Below are 8,239 nucleotides of genomic sequence, written 5' to 3'. Positions count from 1 at the left end.
CATTGGCACATGAGACAACTTCCTGAATAGAACACCAACAGCACAGGCTCTAAGAGCAACAATCAATAAATGGGACCTCATGAAACTGAAAAGCTTCTGTAAAGCAAAGGATCCCGTCATCAAAACAAAACGACTGCCTACAGATTGGGAAAGAATCTTCACTAACCCTTTATCTGACAGAGGACTAATATCCAGTATATACAAAGAAATAAAGAAGCTGAAAAGCAGCAAACAAAGTAATCCAATTAAAAAATGGGGAACAGAGCTAAACAGAGAATTCTCGACAGAGGAATATCGAATGGCAGAAAAACACTTAAAGAAATGCTCATCCTCAGTAGCCATCAGGAAAATGCAAATCAAAACGACCCTGAGATATCACCTTACACCCATCAGAATGGCTAAGATGAAAAACTCAAGTGACAACACATGCTGGAGAGGTTGTGGAGAAAGGGGAACCCTCCTCCACTGCTGGTGGGAATGTAAACTAGTACAACCACTCTGGAAATCTATCTGGCGATTTCTAAGACAATTAGGAATAGTGCTTCCTCAAGACCCAGCTATACCACTGCTAGGTATATACCCAAAGTTCACTCAAGTACACAAAGGGGATACTTGCTCAACCATGTTTATAGCAGCTTTATTTGTAATTGCCAGAACTTGGAAACAACCCAGATGTCCATCAACGGAGGAATGGGTACAGAAATTGTGGTATTTTTACACAATGGAATACTACTCAGCAATCACAAAGGAGGAAATCATGAAATTTGCAGGCAAATGGTGGGATCTAGAAAAGATCATTCTGAGTGAAATATCCCAGAAGAAGAAAGACAAACATGGGATATAGTCACTTATATAGACCTATAAGATATGATAAACATAATGCAATCTATACACCTAAAAAAGATAATCAATTGAACACACATGGGGCAAGATGATCAATCATCGTTTAGAAAGACAGATGGGATGTGCATTGAACGTATGACAGGAGTCTACTGAGCGCATCTGAAAGACTAACTAGCAGTGTTTTCAAAGCAAAGACTCATGACCAAACCTTTGGCAGAGTACAGGGAATCATAAGAAAGAAGGGGAGTTAGTCTGATGGGGAAAGGATAGGAGCTCCACAAGGACCAAATATATCTGGGCACAGGGTCTTTTCTGAGACTGACATTCAACCAAGGACCATGTATGGATATAATCTAGAACCTCCACTCAGATGTAGCCTGTGGTAGCTCAGTAACCAATTGGTTTTCCAAAGTGATGGGAACAAGGACTATTTCTAACAGGAACTCAATGACTGGCTCTTTGGCCTCCCCACCCCCCCAAGGGAGGAGCAGTCCTGTTAGGCCACAGAGGAGGGCTTTGCAGCCAGTCCTGAAGATTCCTGATAAAACAGGATCAGATGAATGGGGAGGAGGTCCCCCCCTATCAGTGGACTTGGAAAGGGGCACTGTTGAGATGAGGGAGGGAGGGAGGGACTGGGAGGGAATGAGGGATGGGGACACAGCTGGGATACAGAGTTAATAAGATGTAACTGATAAAAAAAAAGAAAAAAAAGAAATAAACAGCAAATTAAGTAGGAAATAGAGACAAAGCTGAAGGTAATTTATATAATGCATTTTGTTTGTTTTAATATATGTGTATATGAATGTATCTAATAAATATACATATGGGATAATCCCAGAATTTGAAAAAAAAAGAAAGAAAAGACAAAACCTAAGAATAACAGGAATAGAGGAAAACAAAGATTCCTGTCTCCAAGACCCAGAAAATATTTTCAACATTATCATAGAAAAAAAAATTGCCCAATTTAAAAGAGAGTCCTATAAGCATACAAGAAGCCTACAGAAAACCTAATAGATTAAAACAGAAAAGAAAATCCTACTGCCACATAATATTCAAAACAGTAAGTATACAGAACAAAGAAAAAATACTAAAAAGAACAAAGATGTCATCCCAGACTACTATACCCAGCAAAACTCTCAATCATCATAGATAGGAAAAATAAGATATTCAAAGACAAAAACTAATTTAAAGAATACCTCCACACAAATTGAGCCTTACAGAAGATACTAAAAGAAAAACAGAACCTAAGAAAGCTAACTACATTCATGAAAGCACAGGAAATTAATAACCTTACTAGAGCAAAACTAAATGTAGCCAAACACGCAAACACTACCTTAACCAACATCAAAATAAAAAGATCTACCAGACACTGGTCAATAATCTTCCTTAATATCAATGGGCTCAACTCTCAAATAAAAATCATAGACTAACAGAATGAATGAGCAATAAAAATGAACAATCTGTTGCATATAAAAAACACACCTAAGTCAGAAAGATAGATATTACCTGATGGTAAAGGGCTGGAAGATGGTTTTCCAAGCAAATGGACCCAAGAAGTAAGCAGCAGTAGCTTTTCTAATATCTAATAAAATAGACTTTTAACCACAAATAGTCAAAAGAGATGGAGAAGGACACTTCATACTCATCAAAGGAAAATTCCACCAAGAATACATCACAATTCTGAACATCTGTGTCCCAAATACAAGGGCACCCACATTTGGAAAAGAAACATTAATAAAACTTAAACAACACATAGAGACCCACACATTTATAGTGGGAGACTTCAATACCCCACTCTGAACAACCAACAGGTCAACAAAACGGAAACTAAACAAATAAACAATGACACTAACAGATGTTATGAATGAAATAGACCTAACAAACATCTGCAGAACTTTTTACCCAAACACAAAATAAATTTACTTTCTCAAAACCTCAAAATAAAGATATACATTATGTGTATGAATGTAAATATCACACTATGTCTCCAAGATCCATACAATTATAATTTTGTACTGCAATAATAACTACAAATAATGAAATTACCTTCTTTGACACAGACTGATATTCTACATTGCTCCAAAGCTTCTTTACATTGCAAAAATATGAGGAACAAAATAAATAGGTGTTACTATTAAAATTGCAAATAATGAGACAAAATGTGAATTGAAGAGAATACAATTGCCCATTTAAATGAAAAGAGCCACCTGTCAAGTACAATATCATCATGTTCAACCATAGTTAAATACAAAAGCAATATGGGGAACAATATTAAATATGACATTGTTAAAATCTTTAGTAAAACCTTTTCTTAAATATTTTTAGGCTACTGTGAACGTAGTTTATTCTCTCATTTTTCTTCAGTGGTGATGTATAGAAAATATTCTGATTTTTCTGTGCTTAGTTTGAATTCTGCTACTATTGTGGATACAATTATCTGTTTTGAGTCATATAAGTACAGTATCACATAATCAATCAACACACAGGATAAACTGACTTTAAAAAATGTGTTTCCTATGTCCTGTTGCTTTGTCTAAGAGTTCAAACCATATTGAATAACAGTATTAAATATTTGACAACTTTTTAGTGACTATGTAAATATTCTTTATCATCATTTAATCAAATATATTTCATTAAATGAAAAAATAAATAAATTATTTTTGCATAAATTAGTTTCTAATTAAAAATCTTAATTCTTCCTCTTTCAAAGAATTTTTATAATTTAATATAAAATTTAAAAAGATTGTTTGCCTACTATTTAATGTTCCAGTTATTTTTTTTTTTCAGATTAAGATAATCAGGGAGCCTAGCTTATCAGGTCTCATCAATGCTGGCTGCATCATCTTCCTCTGTGGCCTGGCAAGGCAGCACCCTACCTGCCCAGGGAGAGGTGATCTGATAGCAGGCCATTGTTCAGGGGGAAAGGGCAAAGGGGGAGAAGATAGAGGGTGGGTAAGACTGGGAAGAGACAAGGCAGAGTGCTGCAGCAGGGATATAAAGTGAACAAATTGTAATACATAAATGTATAAATAAAATAAAATTAAAAATATTATTTAGCTAATAAGTGAGGACTTCCTCCCCTACTGTCTGACCCTAGCCTGCTAGTTCCCATCAGGACTGCCTGGATCCTCTTCTGTGCGCTAGCTAGGGCTCACCACCAGGGAAAGGTGGTCAAGGAGTGTGCAGCAGCATTAGTGTCAGAGAGTATCTTTTCTCCCCTTTCTGGGGAGCTCACATGAAGACTGAATTGTTTATGGGCTACATCTGAGCAAGGGGTCCAGGTTTTCTCTATGCGTGGTCTTTGATTGATACATTGTTCTCAGCAGGTCTCCTTGGCAGTGGACTAGGGATGAGGGAAAGGGGAGAAAGAAGAATTGGGGAAGAAGAGGGAGGGAGTGTGAGACCAGGAGGAGATGAGGGAAGAGGCTACAACTGGAAAACAAAGCAAATAAATTGTAAATAATATTAAAATAATACATTTCAATAAAATATAGAAAAAAAGATTTGAAAAATAAAAAAAGAAAATTACATTTAAAGATTAGTTTTACTTCAAATATTTAAAAAGTATTTGAATTTTTCTATTGTTCTTGAGTTTAGAAAATAATCAAAGAAAAATACAAACTCTCAATGTTTACTATGGGAAAGAGATTGTAGTTTGTATTAAACAAGGATTGCTGTTGGATACTTGGGAAGATGAATCATAAGGGAAGAAGAAAATGCTATCAGAAATACTGGGAAAATATACTTGGGAAGATGAGTCATAAGGGAAGAAGAAACTGCTATCAGAAATACTGGGAAAATATTATATTAGAGGTATTTGTTTCTAGATAATAGTATAGCTGGATCATTTTGACGCAATTCTGTACTTATTTCCGAATTGGCTCCACAAATGTGTATTCTCACTCGAAGTATAGTGTTCATTTTGTCCTGTTTCTTTTTCAGTGCATAAAGTATATTAGGTATTGAAAGTTTAAAAACGATTTTTTTCATTTTTATTTTTTTATATTAATTACAGTTTATTCACTTTGCCTCTTAGGTGTAGCCCCCTCCCTCATTCCCCCCCTATCACACCCTCCCTCCTGCATTTCCTTCCATGCCCTTCTTCAAGTCCACTTATAGGGGAGGTCCTCTTCCCCTTTCATCAGACCCTAGCTTATCAGGTCTCATCCAAACTGAGTACACTGTCCTCTGTGGCCTTACAAGGCTGCTACCCCCTCAGGGGAGGGGTTGTCAAAGAACCAGGAACTAAGTTCATGTCAGAGACAGTCCCTGTTCCCTTTACTAGGGCACCCACTTGGACACTGAGTTGCCATGGGCTACATCTAAGCAGGGATTGTAAGTTATATCCATGAATGTCCTTGGTTGGAGTATCAGTCTCAGAAAAGACCCCTGTGCCCAGATATTTCTCTTCAGTTTCTCTCCTTGTGGAGTTCCTGTCCTCTTCAGGTCTTACCATCTCCCCCTTCTTTTCATAGGATTCCCTGCACTCTGCCCATAGTTTGGTTATGAGTGTCAGCATCTGCTTTGTAGACTGCTAAGTAGAGGCTTTCAGAGGTCCTCTGTGGTAGGCTCCTGTTCTGTTTCCTGTTTTCTCCTTCTTCTAACGTCCATCCCATGTCTCTTTCTGAGTGAGGATTGATTATTTACTCAGGGTCCTGCCTCTTGCTTAGCTTCTTTAGGTGAACATATTTTAGTATGTTTATCCTATAGTACAGGTTTAGTATCCACTTATAAGTGAGTATATACTGTTTGTGTCTTTCTGCTTCTGGGATACCTCAGTCAGGATAATCTTTTCTAGATCCCACCATTTGCCTGCAAAGTTCATGATTTTCTTGTTTTTAATTGTTGAGTAGTATTCCATTGTGTAAATGTACCAAAATTTCTGTATCCATTCCTCCATTGACAGACAACTGGGTTGTTTCCAGGTTCTGGCTATTATGAATAAAGCTGTGATGAACATGGTTGAGCAAATGTCCTTGTTGTATTGTATACATGAGCATCATTTGGATATATGCCTAGGAGTGGTATAGCTGGATCTTGAGGAAGCACTATTCCTATTTCTCTGAGAAAGCACCAGATTGATTTTTAATGTGGTTGTATAAGTTTACATTCTCACCAGCAATGGAGGAGGGTTCCCCTTTCTCCACATCCTCTCCAGCATGTATTGTCACTTGAGTTTTTTATCTTAGCCATTCTGATGGGTGTAAGGTAAAATCTCAGGGTTTTTGATTTGCATCTCCAATTGAAAGTCAAGGTCCACCCACAGTTTCCATTCCACATACCTACCCTATCTGTGTAAAAGTTCATTGAGTTGTATAAACTTTAGGTATGGTTAAATTTTGGGTTTTGATATTTTTGTTTATATGCAAGTTTTTAAAATAAAGTTTACATTTTGAATATATTTTCATATATGTCTTGATTTTTATCTTTATCTTCATAGAAGCTTTTGTTCTATTCATTTTCCTTATATTTATGTTATTGTTTATGGGAATCTAAGTTAGTGCTCTACAGAAACACCTGCATATCCACGGTAACTGCTGCATTATTCCTAATAGACCAAATATAGAATCAGCCTATGTGTGCATGAATAGATGAAAAATAAGAAAAATATGTTATATGTAAACTATAGTATATATTTTATACGATACATACATAAATATAAGAAAATTATATACAATACAATAAATATATTTTTACATTTATAAAGCCATAAGGAAAAATAAGATTGTAATATTTATATAAAATAAATTTAAATGAATATTATCTTATTAAGCAAAATGAGCCAGACATAAAAAACAAATATCTTAGGTTATCTTACATTAAAAGTACAGATTATGTGTTTATGTGTCTGTGTGTGTGTTCCTCTGTGTATGCACAAAAGCAAATGTGAGTACATATATTTCACAGCTGAAATTCCAACACTTGATAGCTATTTCAATAAGATAAATTCAAAGCCAGGCTGTGTTATGTTATTTAACACTTATCAAAAAGAATTATAGGGTGGAGTGGTATGGGAACAATGGGATGGATCAGAAGCTAAAGAAACATATTGTGAAAGTTGATAAATTGATTTAGACTATACACACCCCCTTCAAAACATTAAAATTTAAAAGATCAATCATATTCTGTTTAAAATCTGGTCATTTACTTTACTGTTTATCAAATAAATATGAATTACAATACTAAACAGTGTATCATTATAAACTGTACTTTATGAATAATCACAATTTTCAAGGTTTCACTGGAATATCAAGAATCCTATGCTTTATGAACTATTTATAATCATGGCTATGTTTTCTGACAAGAATATGTAACTTATTAAGAGGAAAGGTCAGTGTTGCATATATTTTTATTATTTTCTTGAGGAAGTCCAGCATGTGGAAGAAGTAATGTTGTCAAAAAAAAGCGAAGTATCAAATGATATGTAACCCTCTTTTTATATTATTTTTTCCTTCTCAATTCTGGACATTGAGTATAAAAGCTATAGTAGATTATAATACCTGAAACCTTCATCAAAATTGACAATTCCAGTGCTTGCCTTGAAAGCACATATATTAAAATTGGAAAGATACAAAGATTAGCATGGCTCTTGAGCAAGGATGACATGCAAATTCGTGAAGTATTCCATAATTTTACAGGAGACAATTCCTGAAAAGAAAACCAAGAACACAGTCTTTAAGATCAATAATCAATAAATGGGATCTCATGAAACTGAAAAGCTTTCATAAAGCAAAGGACACTATAAGCAGAAAAAAAAAAAAGACAGCTTACAGATTGGAAAAGGATCTTTACCAACCCTGTCTCTGACAGAGGACTAATATCCAGAACATATAAAAAACTAAAGAAGTTAAACAGCAACAAACCAAGTAATCCAATTAAAAAATAGGGCACAAACCTAAACAGAGAACTATCAGTACAGGGAAATCAAATGTCAGTGAAACACTTAAAGAAACATTCAATGCCCTTAGACATCAGGGAGATGCAAATCAAAACATGCCTGAAATTTCACCTTACATTCATCAGAATGGCTAAGATAATAACCTCAACTGAAAGCACATGCTGGAGAGAATGTGGAGAAAGGAGAACCTTCCTCCATTGCTGGTGGGAATGTAAACTGTACAAACAATTTTGAAATCAATATCGTGCTTTTTCAGAAAACTATGAGTAGTGCTACCTCAAGATGCAGCTATACAACTCCTGGGCATATATCCTGGGCATATATCCAAAATATGCACAAAAGGACATTTGCTCAACCATGTTTATAGCAGCTTTATTTGTAATAGCCAGAACCCGGAAATAACACAGATGTCCCTCAATGGAGAATGGATACAAAAATTGTGGTATATTTACAGAATGGAATACTACTCAGCAATTAAAAAAAACAAACAAACAAACA

The 8,239-nt window shown here is 35.3% G+C and overlaps 1 non-coding gene across 1 annotated transcript; it reads left to right on the top strand.

Moving 5' to 3' along the window:
- Positions 1 to 7,373: 7,373 nt before the first annotated feature.
- Positions 7,374 to 7,477, top strand: LOC132650168 (U6 spliceosomal RNA). The gene has a single exon (XR_009588561.1). It is a non-coding gene; the product is annotated as a U6 spliceosomal RNA (small nuclear RNA).
- The last annotated feature ends 762 nt before the right edge of the window (positions 7,478 to 8,239 follow it).

The sequence above is a fragment of the Meriones unguiculatus genome, chromosome X (assembly GCF_030254825.1).
Source record: "Meriones unguiculatus strain TT.TT164.6M chromosome X, Bangor_MerUng_6.1, whole genome shotgun sequence".
Taxonomy (NCBI): domain Eukaryota; kingdom Metazoa; phylum Chordata; class Mammalia; order Rodentia; family Muridae; genus Meriones; species Meriones unguiculatus.
Note: the sequence above shows the minus strand (reverse complement) of the source record. Positions and strands in the feature narration are given on the sequence as shown.